Below are 13,682 nucleotides of genomic sequence, written 5' to 3' on the forward strand. Positions count from 1 at the left end.
ACTTCATCCTATAGGGTCGCTTTGAGTTGGAATCAACTCTATGGCAATGGGTTTGGTTCTTTTTTTTTTTTTTGGTTTATATATGCATATATAATTGCTGTGGTTGTGTGCTGTCAATTTGATTACAATTCATAGCGACCTTACAGGACAGAGCAGAAGTGTCCTATAGGGTTTCCTAGGCTGTAATCTTTATGGGAGCAAATTGCCAGGTCTTTTCTCCCACAGAGTGGTTGGTGGGTTCAAACTGCTGATCTTTCAGTTAGCAGCCAAGCTCTTAACCATTGTGCTACCAGGGCACTTTGTATATTTAATTAAATCATCTAAATGTTTACAGCTACTCATATTTGGAATACTTTAATATAATTGTACACCAATACTGTCTAAAAATGTCTTCCTTGATTTTGTCCAGCATGGCAAGCTCCCTTTTTTATTCCATAGGCTTCGCTGTGTACTTCCAAGGGATCAGGAGCATTCCATAGTGATTTCAGAGCATGTCAAATTCATTGCAGCTGCAAAACAGCTGGTGAAGGCAGTTTCCAGTGGCACTCTGAAATGTGGTCTGAATTGATTACAAACTGGTGACTTGACTAGAAACTTTATTTTGGTGTTTCATGGTGTTAGGAATATAATCTAATTGGGAAATAATATATTATTATATTGCTTAGTGATACCTAGCATTTAAAAAAAAAATCATTACCTCATTTGAGGTTGATGACTTCATATGATATAACATTGATTTATTTTATGGCATACACAGATCATTTAAATTAAAGTGAACTAAATCAGCTACTGTTTTGTGAGCTTCAACGCTTTGTTCTTTGAGTAAGAAGCTAAAGGAGAGAGGGCATATTCTCTGTACTCCTACATAGAACATGGTACAACTTTGTCACGTGGGAGTTCAGGAGAACAGCCTTGCTGTGCTGTCTTGAAAACAACAACACTTTAGATGCAGTGGTGATATTTGCACCTAGTTGCTTTCAAGGCCTCCAACAGGAATAGCAGTGGCATTGACTGGGAAGGCTAAACTGTGGACATGGTAATAGTCAGAAATAGAGGTAAAAGGCCAAGAGGGATTAGTGGGGATGCCCAGAAGAAGCAATGGCAAACGCTTGGAGGATGCCGTGTGACCAAGCAGAGAGTGGCCGTAACTGGAGTGGAGGACCAATTGTTTGATGTTATGAATCAGCTGAAAAGCCTTGCTCATATTTCAGTAAAACAGGGCTGGGGACAAATATGAAATACCTCAGGGTCATGGAATTTGATGTCCATCAGTATCAGGTGGGGCTAAGAACCACTGATACATAGCATATGGACACATATGCATGTGCATATACACAAATAGCACACACATCTCTGTCTACACTTCTACTATTTACAATCAATTCCTCCTTATTTGGAATTTGGTGAAATACGTGAGTAATTACTAGATAGGTCCTTGACTAAGGCAATGCGTCTTCTTTCATCAACTTGATTCTGTGTCTCTGCCACCTACTCAGCCTGTTTGTACCATGTGAATCTATACCTCACACTGATCCACAGTAATCCACAGGAGAGTGTCATTCCTCGTTTCATGGTCAATTATGTCTTGCAGTTAATTCAGCCTCTTCATGTATCCTCAAAGTTCAGATAAACAGACATTAGTCAAGGATTTTTCTCGCTCTGGCTATTTGGTTTCTATTTGCTACCACCCAGATGTGTGCATTGCAAGAACTGCAGAAGATGTGATACCTTGAACATCAAATGGTTCTGCTGACAAAAATTTCTCATTAGCGTCATTTACTCAGTGGGAAAGGGTTACTAGTTGTCTATGGCTTTTATTGCTGTTGTTAGGTATCTTTGAGTCAATGCCATCTAATAGCGAACTCTATGTGACAGGGTAGAACTGCCTCATATATTTTCTTGGGTGTAATCTTTACTGAAGCAGATCTCCAGAGCTTTCTCCTATGGAGCAGTTGGGTGGGGATGAGTCGCCAACCTTTTAGTTAGCCGTCAAAAGGTTAACTGTTTCCACTACCAGGGCTTTTTCAATGGCTTTTAATAGATTAAAAATAACTTATTTAGAGCTAATTGTTGTCTGATTTTTTAAAAACACTTCACATTCTTCTAGTTGTAACCTCTATGGTTAAAAAAAAAAAAAAGTGCCTGCTTGCAACAAAATCGTGTCTCGCTAAGGCTCTGTTGTTAAACAGAGTCATGGCCACTATCCATGGATACCACTTTTGCATAGCTCATCTTAATTAATCCTTGCAATAATCCTGTAAGAAAGGCAGGTCACAATAAATGTCATCATTTCCGTTTTAGAGCTGGAGATCAAAGAGTTATATGGATTTTTCCAGGTTACCTCAAATTAGTGGCTTAGAGGTCCTGGACACTTAAGGATGTGGGTGGCTGGTTCTGACCATTTCCTTCCTGTCTGGCAGAGACAGATTATTGTGTATGGCAGAAAATATCTATAGAAGTCTCTAGGGGAGAATTAATTATAACTATTGTTTCTAACATTGCTAGTCATGTGGTAAAAAGGCAGCCTGGCCCTTGTGGAGAAATATATGATGTTTCTTTGAGTATTCTCCTGGTTATTGATCCAAGCTTCCTTAGTAGAATTCCTAAAATGTTTGTCTGTCTTCCTAAGCCAGCTGTGAGAACTCAAGGAGAAGGTGGGTGGCTATAGGCACCTTCGATGTCGAAATTAAGGTAGTGATCTCTATCCAAACTTAACTTTCTGCCATGTTTCTGTCTTAGAAAATGGCAACTTCATTCTTCTAATTGCTCAGAACAAATTTTTTGGAGGTGTCCTTGACTGTTCATTTTATTTTTTTTCCTGTCTAATCCATCAGCAAATCCTGATGGCTCTACCTTGAAAACAGAGTCCAACCAGTTTTTACTACCACTGTACTACCATCTTGGTTTTAGGCGGCAATGGTTGGAATGGCCTGCTAACTGATGTCCTTGCCTCACCTTGATCCTCTTCAGCCTGTTCCCAATACAGTAACCAGAGGGATCCTGTTAAAACAATGGTCAGGTCATGTTACTACTCTGCATAAAATCATGCCATGGCTTCTCATGTCACACAGAAGGCAAAATCCTTACAATAGATTATCTACCTGCTTCATTTACCTTACCAAATTCATCTCCTACTGTTTTCCCTTTCACTCACTCTTCTCAAGCTACACTGGCCTTCCGTTTTCCTCCAATATGTTAGCACGTTTCTGTCTTGGAGCTTTGGCACTCACTGTTCTTTCTACCTGTAACCCTGTTGTGCCAGATAGCTACATAGCTCACTCCCTTACTTTTACCAGGTCATATCTTTACTCAAATATCACTTTCTCAAAGAGACCTTCCCTTATCACCCTACATAAACTTTTTTCTACAAGCACGAACTCAGGCTCTACTTTATTTTTCTCCCTAGCGTATATCATCATCTAACAAACAGTGTTTTACTTATTTACATTGTATATATTATACTACATTGTATATTATACCCCAGAATAACATAAATTGAATGAAGACAAAAATTCTGGTCTGTACTGTTTACTATTAAAATCTTAGCGCTTAGAACAGTTTCTGGTATATGGTTAAAACCCAGTTTCTGGTATATGGCTAGTGTTCAGTAATTGTTTGTCAAATGGATAAATTTGTTGAATGCAGAATTGATCCTTTGGGGGAAACTACATCTCTGCTTTCTTAATACTTTCAGAATAACAAGAATGGTCCAGATATGAAATAGATCAAATACATCACTCATTTTGATGGAGATTGGTAGGACTTATCCAAAAGATAGGCTAGGAAAAATACACAAACATAGCAATTAGTAATTATGGCATAATAACATGTTAAGTAATGCTTTTTATCTTTTAGCTCCACATAATTTGCAAAGAAATTTCATATGCATTTTTATATTGAGCTTCACCACTCTCCAATTTATAAGAACATATAATTTCCTTTCTATAAGTAAGAAAACAAAAATTCAGATAATTTAAGTGATTTGTTCACACTTCTAGTATATTGTGGAGTTAAGATTTGAACACATTTTAAGGCTGTGAATCAACGCATTTTTCACTCTTTCCACATTCACATTCAAACAGTATATTTCAATGTCAATGTTTTAGTGACAGAAAAATCTATAAAACTTAAACCCAGACTCAGGATAGCTTTAAAAAATATTATAAGAAGGGTCCAGTATCTGTATCAAAATAGAACTTAACATCCAGAAGAGTAGAAATGAGTTTTAAAATATTTTATTTTTGGCATTATTTTACATAGAGAAAGCATGGGAAAATACGTAAGCATTGCAAAGGGACCTCAGTGGACCTTTTTTAAAATTTTACTTTCAGGAATGTGTGAGCAAACATCCTAACTCTAGTAGAGAAATTCAGAATATTACTACAGAACCACCCACATCAGGAACATGATAGCTGAAGGCAGAATCACTATGGAATTTTACCGTACAGTAAACTAAAGCTGAATTCACAGTTCTGGATTTTATCACTATGAAGAGAACATTTGTTCAAATTGAAACCATCTGATTAATGTCATGAACGAGTAATTTCTTTAAAAAATAAAATAATTGAGGGCCATTTATTTTTCTCAGATTTTTTCAGACCTTCCATGGTGCCTCTTGGGATAAAAGCTTAGCAATGTCTTTGAACCTTTGCTCTTTTTCCTCTACCTCAAAATTCTGGTTCAGGATTTGCCATTCTAAATGCAGTTCCCCTTAAGGACAAAATACAGTACAAATGTGAGTGATTATTAGCAAACTTCTGTATGCCTACCCAGACCCAACCCTAAAAAAAAAAAAAAAGTGAGTGATTATTAGCAAACTTCTGTATGCCTACCCAGACCCAAATATTAATATGTGGTGGGATATACTTTATTACTTAACTCTCTGAATAATTTTCTTTAAAAATGTTTTTAACGTTGGTCTCTTGTTACATTTAAAAGTTTGTGTTTGGGCTTCAAACACAAACCAAGCAGCAGCAAACAAAAGGTAAGAAACCAGTATTCATTAAGTGTTGACTGTTGTTGTTATTATTAAGTGCCATCAAATTGGTTCCCACTCGTAGTGACCCTATGTGTCTTGGTTATCTAGTGCTGTTATAAAAAAAAATACCACAAGTGGATGACTTTAACAAAGAGAATTTTATTCCCTCACAGTCCAGTAAGCTACAAGTCCAAATTCAGTGTGTCAGCTCCAGTGGAAGACTCTCTCTCTCTGTTGGTTCTGGAGGAAGGTCTTTGTTATCAATCTTCCCTTGGTTTAGGAGCTTCTCTGTGCAGGAACCTTACATCCAAAGGACACACTCTGCTCTTGGCACTGCTTTCTTGGTGGTATGAGGTCCCCCTGTCTCTCTGCTCGCCTCTCTCTTTTATACCTCAAAAGAGATTGGCTTAAGACAGAATCCAATGTTGTAGATCTCATCAACATAACTGCCGCTAATCCATGTCATTAACATCGTAGTGATAGGATTTACAACACACAACAAAATTACAAAATGGCGGACAATCACATAATACTGGAAGTCACGGCCTAGCCAAACTGACAGATATTTTGAGGGGAACACAATTTAATCCATGACATTATGTACAACAGAATGAAACACTGCCTGGTCCTGTGCCATCTTCATAATTGTTGTTAGGCTTGAGCCCATTGTTGCAGCCACTGTGTTAATCCATCTCCTCAGGTTTCTTCCTCTTTTTATGTGACTTTCTGCTTTACCGAACATGATGTCCCTCTCCAGGGACTGGTCCCTCCTGATAACATGTGCAAAGAATATGAGACAAAGTCTTGTCATCCTCGCTTCTAAGGAGCATTCTGACTGTACTTCTTCCAAGAGAGACTTGTTTGTTCTTTTGGCAGTTCATGGTATATTCAGTATTCTTGGCCAACACCACAACTCAAAGGCATCAATTCTTTGGTCTTCCTTACTCATTGTCCAGCTTTCTCATGCATATGAGGTGATTGCAAACACCATAGCTTGGGTCATCTTAGTCCTCAAAGTGACATCTTTGGTTTTTAACACTTTAAAGAGATCTTTTACAGCAGATTTGCCCAATGCAATGCATTGTTTGATTTCCTGACTGCTGCTTCCATGGGTGTTGATTTTGGATCCAGGTGAATGAAACCCTTGACAACTTCAAATTTTCTCTGTTTATCATGATGTTGCTTATTGGTCCAGTTGTGAGAATTTTTGTTCTCTTTATGTCGAAGTGTAGTCTATACTGAAGTCTGTAGTCCCTTACCAGTAAGTGCTTCAAACCCTCTTCATTTTCAGCAAACAAGGTTGTGTCATCTGCATGATGCAGGTTGTTAGTGAATCTTCCTCCAGTCATGATGTCCCATTTTTCTTCACATAGTCCAGCTTCTTGGATTATTTTTCAGCATACAGATTGAATAAATATGGTGATTGGATAAAAGCCTGGCACAAGTCTTTCCTGGCTTTAAACCACACAATACCACCTTGTTCTGTTTGAATGACTGCCTCTTGATCTATGTTCAGGTTCCTCATGAGCACAATTAAATGTTCTGGAATTCTCATTCTTCGCAATGTTATCCAAAATTTGTTATGATCTACACAGTCAAATGCCTTTAAATAGTCAATAAAACACAGGTAAGGATCTCTCTGGTATTCTCTGCTTTCATTAAGGATCCATCTGGCATCAGCAATGAAACCACTCTTTCCACATCTTCTTCTGAATCTGGCTTGAATTTCTGGAAGTTCCCTGTCAATGTACTGCTGCAACTGCTTTTGAAGGATCTTTAGCAAAATTTTACTAGAGTGTGATATTAATGATACTGTTCAATAATTTCTGCATTCAGTTGGATCATCTTTCTTGGGAATAGGCATATATATGGATCTCTCCCAGTGGACTGGCCAGGTAGCTGTCTTCCAAATTTCTTGACATAGATGGGTGAGCACTTCCAGGGTTGCATCCATTTGTTGAAACATCTCAATTGGTATTCCTTCAATTCCCGAAGCCTTGTTTTTTGCCAATGCCTTCAGTGCAACTTGGACTTCTCCCTTCTTTACCATCACTTGATGATCATATGCTATCTTCTGAAATGACTGAATGTAGACCAATTATTTTTGGTACAGTGACTCTGTGTATTCCTTCCTCCTTTTCATGATTCCTGTGTTGTTGAGTATTTTGCCCATAGAATCCTTCAATATTGCAACTTGAGGCTTAAATTTTTTCTTCAGTTATTTCAGCTTGATTAATGCCAAGCGTGTTCCTCCCTTTTGGTTTTCTAACTCTAGGTCTTTGCACATGTCATTATAGTACTTTACCTTGTCTTCTTGAGCCGCCTTTTGAAACCTCCTGTTCAGCTCTTTTGCTTCATCGTTTCTCGATTTACTTTGGCTACTCAACCTTCAAAAGCAAGTTTCAGAGTCTCTTCTGACATACATTTTGATCTTTTCTTCCTTTAAAAGACAGGAAAGAAAGAAAAGTGTTTATTAGTGATTACCAAAATCACACCCACTGCTGTCAGGGTGATTCCAACTCATAGTGACCCTTAAGACACTGCCAGATAGGGTTTCCAAAGCTGTAAATCTTTTTTTTTTTTTTCTATTTAAAAAAGATTTATTCAGCCCATAATCCCTTCCAGTTTCCAGTCTCCATTCTGGAGAACTACCACAAAATAATTCAAACTGTGTTGTTGAAACTTCAAAGCCACTTACTGAGCTATCTTCTGGCACTACCCAGAATGATGTCTACACCCTTTGCAAGCATATCATAGAGCTGGGGGATCAAGTCAGCTTTGAGGTAAGGCTGTACACAGCCAAGTGATGATTTTTTTTGTCTAGAATCTGAAGATGTTCAGTTGACAACCAGAAGTGAGGAGCAACCGGCCCAGATGGGCAAAGGACATCCACCCTGTAGAGGGCAGCAGTCTGCCCTGCCATGGACCCTTGGGTAGGTGTATCCCATTTCCAGACTTCATCCATTGCACCCAGGGACCATGGGCGACATTCATGACTTAGCACTGTCCTAGAAAAGATCCACCCATATGTGATCTCAGGTTGCAGGACCATGCCTGAGATCTGCTAAAGCTCCAGTCCTGGAGCTGCAGGAAGCCCTCAAGGTGGAGTGCTCACCTCTTGCAAGGTGGGCTGCCTGCTTCTGAGCAGACATGCTTAAACAACTTCTCAAGAGTCACTTTTCCCCAGTGGATGGACTCAGGCATGGTATAGGCCAGTGGGGGAACCAAAGGACCACCAAAGTCATGATGATCCTGCCCTCAAGTATCTCTCAGAACACGTAAGGATAGGTCCCATTTAGGTCACCTTTTGGTCTGAGTCCCTGGGTAGCACAGATGGTTAAGAACTTGGCTATTAACGAAAAGGCTGGTGGTTTGAATCCAACCAGGTGTTTTGGCAAAAAGGCCTGGCAATCTACTACTGAAAGCCATTGAAGACCTTATGGAGCACAGTTCTACCCTGAAACACATGGAGTCACCATAGGTCAGAATCAACTCAATCACAGCTTTTTTTTTCCCTCTTTTTTTGTCTTGTCTGGTTCCTGTAACTGTTCCTTATTTGGCAGAAGCCCATGATATCCTATCACCTGCTTCATCCACCAGACATGCTGATTTTTAAGATATTATTGAAGAGCCTATGATTGGCCTGACACTACTTTCAGTAACACCACCACGCTAAGCTCCTCTTTGACTTTTTTATCCTCCCAAATAAACTGCCAAACCTAGTCCTCTAAAGATCCTGAATATGTTAACATTAATAAATCTAACTGTAGATGAGTGAGGAGCCTGAACTTCCAGTTCCAGCCTGGTAGCTGAGGCAGTGTCAGCAGAAGCTGGGAACCAAGTGGGGAACCTGGACTTCCTCGGCTCCTCTAGCGTGCCCCTGGCTGCTCAGGCCATGCTCCTCGCACTTCCCAGAAGCTGGGGAATGACTTCTGAAAGGAGTTAGAGAAAGGGATTCTTTAAATCTGAGTGGCAACCGCATGTGAAAATGACCAGAATTAACACAGCAGAAGGTTTGAGAACTCAACTACATTGTGTAATAGACTCAGGTTTTCACATTGGCCTCTGGGTAGCACACAAGCAAAGCAGAGTCCTTCAAAGACTCTGAAACCAAATAGTCATTGGAACTAGAGCCCACAAAAGTAGGCCAGGACCCACACACTAAACCCAAATCTTAACTGTGGAAATTGACATTAAGCCCTGGTAAATATTATTTTGTTGATTTTGACTCTTTATTACAACCATTAGAAACCTGAGCTACCCTGGCTAGTCTTACAGCCACTGGAGATTTAAAAAACCTGCCTAGGTGTTCATCCAACTGGTGTTACCAATGACAGCACAGTGAGCCAAGGATAGACCCGTGCACACCATGAGACACCTTCTTGCTCTAACTGATGTACAGGCTCCACGGCTGCTTCAAGGTGATCAGGAGACATCCTGTGTCTTAAGGAAATATAGGCATGTGTGCAGGAGGCTCATAGGTGGAAACGAGGGTCAAGGTCCTTGGGTTCCCAACAAAACCTGAACTGGCAGGGAAAAATGTATGGCAGTTCCCAACATTTTAAAAAGGGCTAGGCAATGTCACACTTGGTCATGAGAAGAGCCGGTTACGGAGCTGGAAAACTCCCTGATGATAGATTGGTCAGACTCTCCCAAAATGGTTCTCAGATTTCACAGAATTCTTCTCAGACAAAAGAGGGAAGGTATTAGACAAGAGAAGGGAAACTGAGATTGTATGCTTAAAAGTAATCAATGGTTGGTTGTTAAATGGACATAGTATGTCTGACACAAAGCTATGAGGTCTGAAGAACTCTTTTGGGTCTGAGAGGTTCACTCAGATGTGATTAGGCCTTGATGGGTGGGGCAAGTCCTATCAACACACCACATCACATCCTGTGGGACCACTGTAGCTCAACAGGCGCCAAATAGGGGCCATGAGTGATTTGGGCTTGTGCCATCAGAGAGATAAAAGGACATAGAACGAGACGACTGTGCAGCCAAGTGCTGACAAAAGGTTCTGTATTTCCAATAGATGATCCATTCAATAATTTGACCATACTAGTTTGGCCAATATGCTCAGAGAAAACAGTCTATGCACGATTGGCTCTTATTCTCTTTCAGACCAGTCCACGTGCTGGAAGTGATTTTCTGCACAAGCAAAGTGAAATGAGAAGTAACAACAATAACAACAACAAAACAGGTCTCAAACTAAAGTAGCCAGCCGGGCTGGAAGGTCTTGTCCAAAATGATCCGCGATACTTGGTGGAAGTTTATTTTTTCTTACTAAAGGTGATTTTAACGAAATGCTGACTTCATTCCTGTTGTTTCTGAGACTCTTAAGTACGAACAGCAGGGCCAAGAAGAGAGCCCTGAACACGGCTTTTTGTCTGCCAGAGTCCCTGTGGAGCCAAGCAGTGTCATCTGCAGAGGGCAGAGAGGGGGTTCAAGGAAGGAATTCAGGGTGAGAGGGGGCCCTTTCCTTTTCCGGGGCGACCCGTCCACGGCCTGCTGTCAGCCTCCAGGCCATATGAGGACAGTGGATGGAGCAGGAAACGGTGCGCGGTGCGAGCTGCCAACAGCCTGGCTGGGCACATCAGAGTCTCCTGCTTCAAGGAGGCAGGGAAAGGAGCTGGTGGTCTGCACTGAAAAGGAGCTGGCTATGTCAGCTTCACCTGCGAGAGGAACAAACCAGGAACATGGTCATGGGGCAGGCGGCTCAAGCCCGCTGCCTGTGCGCAGAGAGAAGGGCTGCGCAGTTTCCCCAAGGATACAGACGGCTAACCGGGAACTGGGGCAAGTGCCCAGAGAGGCTTACACTTTTCCTGCCTCTAGCCTTGGAACTCTATGGGGGCAGTTCTACTCTGTCCCACAGGGTCGCTATGAATTGGAATCGACTTGACGGCACCGGGTTTTTTTTTTTTTTTTTTTTGGTTTAGTTCATTTTTTGTTGATGACCCAACAGCTACTTGTGCTGGTTCAAACAACCACCCCCCACCCCCCCCCCCACCCAGGTCAACAAATGTTTTGCCTAGCTAAGTGGTCATCAGGATTAAGTGGAATCTGGAGCTCAGAGCCCATTGGAGAGCCCATTGGTGTCGATGGCTGTCACGGAGGCAGGAGTTGAGGAGCGTGAGGTGGTCGCGGAAATCTTGTCCAGGTCTGGGTTTGGCACACTGTAGCCAGCTGACCTGGCTAAGGCACCCCTCCCTCCAGGAAGCAGTGGCCAGTTCTGGCTGTGAGGGGTCTGGCCCTGCAGGTTCTGGCCACAGAAGCAATGGTGCCATTCCCAGTCCTTGTGCTGACAAAAAGAGGCACAGTATAGTGTCGTATTGCAGCCACTGCACATCTCTCTGGCTTTGCGGCCACAGCTCCAGCAGTTCTCCATTGACTCTTCTTGCAAAGCTGTCGATCTTTGTGGAAGCAAACTCACGTATCTTTCTCCTGAGGAGCGGGCTGGTGGGTTAGAACCACTGACCTTTCAGTTAGCAGCCAAGCACTTAAACACTGCACCACCAGGGCTTATGACTAGGTACTTTATATTCATTATTTTACTTACAGTTCAGAACAACATTTTAATGTATGCATTAATATCATTACAGGCAGTCCCCAGGTTATGAACAAGAACGTTCTAACTGTGTCTTTAAGTCTAAGTAAATTTTTAAGTCTAATTTGTAGGTAAGTGGCAACAGGTGCATATGGTTCTTACTTAGCCTTACTTTAGTGCCAGAAAAGGCTTGAAGACTTTTCAATGATTTAAATGCTACACATGCAACAAGTGAAGGTATTTGTGATCAAGAGTTTGTTTCAAGGAGAGGTTGTTTCAGTCGTTTCTAAGTGAGGGCAAGTTTACATAATATTAAAGGGCAAGTATGAGTTGTACACAAATTGGACCTCCATGACCTGGGGATTTACTGTATTTTATAGATGAGGGACATCAGATTCAGAAATTAAGTTTACATAGCTGCTACAGGACAAATACAGAGTTTGAACTCCCATCTGTTTCCGTAGTGAATGACCTTTCCAATCTTCCCCTTCTAGATTCTATAGTGTTTGGAAAAGATGATCCAGAAAGTCACTGATCATCTCTGGAATGTTTGAAAGGCCCTAAAGTTGTCTTGGCAAGTGATTGTCCAGATGACCAAATCCTATGAAAAAGAATTTATTAATTTAGGAGACAGAATACATTGTTTTAAGCTAAAATCATTAAGAAATCTCCCATACATTGAATCCAACTCCATCTCTACCAGTCTTTATCTATCATTTGAGGCCACACACAAAACAGCAACTCTTCCAGTTTATGCCTTTTCAGATATTTGAAGAGAGTTAATTATGTTTTTGAGCTTTCTCTTCTTTAGGTTAAATATCTACAGTCCATTTTAGATAACTGTCTGGCAAATGACCTGCCAATCAATTTTGATCTATGACCTGACAGAAATTTGGAACTCAGAGAAAACTCTGATGATTAATGCTTAATACCTTTTAAATATATTTCTTGTATTGTTTTACTATAATGTTATGTTGACGAAAGAACTGAGACCCACATCAGCTAAGTAACTTTCATGTAGAAATGAGGCTGTATTTTCTCTAAGAATAAGACTATTACAATGAGGGTATGTATTCAGATGCATGAGCATATATAAAGTGTGGTTGTGACCTTTATGAAAATTCTTAGAACTAGCATACTTTAAAGGAATTTTAGCGTGGAGGCCACCATGCTTAAAATTGGCAAATTAAGGATTCTTTTAGTGTACTACTTATTTATTTTGGTGTCCTAAACGGCAAGGTATCTTTCACTTAGTGAAAATCAACAAATTTTTCCCGAATAAATGTTTTTCTTAACAACCTTGACAGGAATTTTGAGATAAATTACCATAACTTAGAATATGACTTTCCCACTAAAATTAAGGCCCTTTTGATAATAAAAGGAAGTCCTTAATATATCCTCGTATATGTTTCTAGCATCGGTACACTTCATCTGTACTGGAGTCTAGCAAGTGTTTGTCAGGCTAACAACTAAATGTATCTACAAGTTCATTTCTTACAGGACCTTGGTTCATTCTTCAGTCACAACAGGCCCATAGAAAAAGACTGGCAAAATCTAGGAGAAGAATTGTGCTTCTACTCCACACAGAATTAAATTGGGAAATGACTTAGGATAAGTGAGGAGGTACCATCATTCTGTTTCTCTGCACCATTTCTAGATTTAACAGATCATCGTTCTGTAGGAAATTTAAGTTCTGTGAAGAGCTTTCTACCCAAAGTCCACTGTACCTTTGATAGGTAGGCTTCAAGGAGGTTGTGCACTTCTTAACACTGAATGAAATGTGTCTGTGTTTGTACATACATGCATTTTCCTAGATGAGTGTTTCCAGCTTTCATCAAAATCTCAAAGGAGTCCATAACTTTCATAACTAGGAATACCACTGACCTAGAATAGATAAATCAAGATGGCTCCAGGCAAAATAGTGAATCTCGGGGAGGATATCTCCTCATGACTTACCCTTCAGTTTTCTATCTTTAAGTCTTTCTGTTAAGGTGCCTCATATTTTCAAAACTTTTAATTTCAGCATACAATTAGAGTCTATCCTTTATCTCATTCTATGCTTTGTATTTGTTCAACTATTTTTCCTGTTTCATATCGTATCTGTCCTGTTACTCATATCCTCATAGACCTAAGCTCTGTTTTGTAAGTAATGGTTAGACT

Source organism: Loxodonta africana, chromosome 5 (genome assembly GCF_030014295.1).
Source record: "Loxodonta africana isolate mLoxAfr1 chromosome 5, mLoxAfr1.hap2, whole genome shotgun sequence".
Lineage (NCBI taxonomy): Eukaryota > Metazoa > Chordata > Mammalia > Proboscidea > Elephantidae > Loxodonta > Loxodonta africana.